Raw genomic sequence first — 2,950 nt, forward strand, 5'->3', positions numbered from 1 at the left:
ATTTTGGATTCTGAGATCTTTAAATCCAGGACCTCCTTCTTTTCGTGGGTGAGTCATAGTGTCCCAACTAATCCAAGCCATCCGCCTTTCAGAACCTTTTTGTCCCCACCAGAACTGAGAAAGTAGAGAGTGAATTTCTGAGATTAAACCATCAGGCAACTTGAAGCAAGACAATGTATAAATAGGAATAGCTTCTCCCACTGCCTTAAGCAATACGTGTCTACCACCTGACGATAGAAGATTGCGCTTCCACCCTTGGATTCTTTTTCGAACATTTTCTTTGATCATACTAAAAGAAGCCTTTTTCGATTTAGAGACTGTAGAAAGCAAACCAAGGTATTTATCCTGAGCTCCAATATGATTAATATTCATAGAGTTAGCCAGTAGTGTACGAGTAGTGGAGGGAGTGTTGTAGCTAAAGAATACAACAGATTTATTAAGTTACAAAATAAGATGGAATCATCAGCAAAGAGGAGGTGCTTGACCTTGGGACATCGTCTATGTATCTGAAGACCCTGAATTAGTCTGTTTTGTTCTGCCTTGTGTAGCAAGAAGGAGAGACCTTCTGCACAGAAAAGAAAAAGATAGGGAGATAGAGGATCTCCTTGTCGAATACCTCTATTTGGTTTGAAGAAACCATAAGGTTGTCCTTCCACAATAACAGAATAAGAAACAGTTGTCACTAATTCTCAAATCCACATGATCCACCGGGAGTCAAAACCAAACTTCTCCAATATAAACCAAAGAAAGTGCCATTCCACCCTATCATATGCCTTACTCATATCTAATTTTAGCGCCATTTCATTTTCGAGTCCCCTTTTTTTGTTCTTCAAGTAATGTATACACTCGTGAGCAATTAGGATATTATCAGAGATTAATCTGCCTTTAATAAAAGCACTCTGCATAGGGCTAATTAGTCTATTCATCATACCCTAAAGTCTATGTACAAATACTTTGGAGATAATCTTGTAAAAGACTGAAGATAGGCTTATTGGTCTTACCTGAGTCATATCTTTAGCATCAGAAATCTTGGGAATAAGACAAATCTGAGTGTGATTAAAACCCTTCAAAATTCTGCCCCCTAAAAAGAAGCTCTTAACTGCTCGAAATACATCACCACTAAGTATGTTCCAGAAGCTTTGAAAAAATTTTGTTGTCATACCATCATCTCCTGGAGCACTTTGAGGATGAATGCTAAATGTCGTACGTTTAACTTCCTCCATAGTCACTGGTCTTTGAAGCCTACGGTTCATGTGAGCTGTAACCTTAGGTTCAAAATCAGTAAACAGAGGTTCAGGGTTCTCATGACAACTGGAGGAAAAGATGTCCTTGAAATAAGATTTAGCCACAGAAGCAATACCAGCATTTGAAGTAGCCACTTCACCGTCATTGCCAGTTAGTTGCCAAATTCTATTCCTTCGGGTTTGATTTCTAAATTTCTGATGGAAGAAAGTTGTATTCTGATCGCCAGATTTGAGCCATTTGACTCTAGGCTTATCTTTCCAATAAGATTCCTCATTTTGCAATGCTTTTTCAAGTTTGTCCTCTATTTCTGAAATGATGTCGCCTCCATGAATTCCTGCTAAACGAAGTTCCTCTAATTCAGACTGTAGTAAATCAATTTCCACATTCGAATTAGATCTGTATTCTTGCTGCCATCTGACAATCTTATGTCGACAACGCTTTAGTTTTTGAGCTAGGATATACATGGCTGAACCATCAATCTGTTCGTGCCAAACCTCTCTAACAATCTGCCTTATTTCATCATTGAAACACCATCTTTCTTGGAATTTAAATCGGCGTTTAGATCTCTCAGTTCTCGGGTTAGAGTCTAAGAGAAGAGGGGAGTGATCCGAGCCTGATTCTGACAGTCTAAGAACCGTTGCATTGGGATAGAGTTGCTGCCAATCAACTCCTACCAGGAATCGGTCCAGTCTTTCCTGTATCAACTCATCACCCCTCCGTCTATTCGACCAAGTGAATGGTCTTCCGACCATACCAATATCAATCAGAGAATTATCATCAATAAAACTATTAAAGGTTTCGATAGAAGAAGGAGATTTAGCACCCCCCACCTGCTTTCTCCAGTTGACTAGAAATGGCATTAAAATCACCCATTAACACAACCTTACCATCAAACTGTTGCGTGACTAAAGTTAATTCAGCAAACTGAGCCATTCTATGTTGATCATTTGAACTGAGATAAACACCTAGAACACCATAGGGATCATTAGATCCAGCTGTCAGAATTGATGCCACAATAAAGAATCTACCATGCTGCAAAATCTGAACAGTGCAACCATCCCTCCATGCCATTGCCAAACCCCCTGATAATCCATCCGGATCCACAATAAACCATTCCTTGAAACCACAAGATCTTAATTTTTCTTCAACTTGTCGAGATTGATTTTTTGTTTCACAGATAAAACCAACCTCGGGGGAGTAGGATTTGCAAATCCCTTTAAGATTGTGGATTGTCAGGGGTCTCCCCAAACCCCGACAATTCCACGAGAGTAGTTTCATATTTCTTTGGGTGCCACTTGAAGGCTGGCACCCTCCACTGTCATAGCATCAGAGACAATATCATTGAGACAATTTTTTTTTGAAATTTCTTCAGTACCATTACCTCCACTCCTCCGTTTGAAACCTATCACAGACTTTTTGGCAAGTTGTTTCAGGTTTGGCTTTTTGTTCTCCTTTTTAAGCTTGGGTATGACGTTGTTATTGTGTTGGACATTATTCATGGTATAGGATATCTCCAATAGAGCATTAGAAGAAGAATTAGTATCAGTAGCCGTACCTGTATTTTCTGATTCACCCTCATTTTCTTCTCTAAAACCCGAATTAGCAGCAATTTTTTCATTATTCTGTTTTTTCTGATCATCTTGCACACTCATTTTTGAGAAACTATCAAAAAGCCAAGCAGGTGGAGATTTTTTCTTCGATTGAG

This window comes from Arachis duranensis, chromosome 7 (assembly GCF_000817695.3).
Source record: "Arachis duranensis cultivar V14167 chromosome 7, aradu.V14167.gnm2.J7QH, whole genome shotgun sequence".
Taxonomy (NCBI): Eukaryota; Viridiplantae; Streptophyta; class Magnoliopsida; order Fabales; family Fabaceae; genus Arachis; species Arachis duranensis.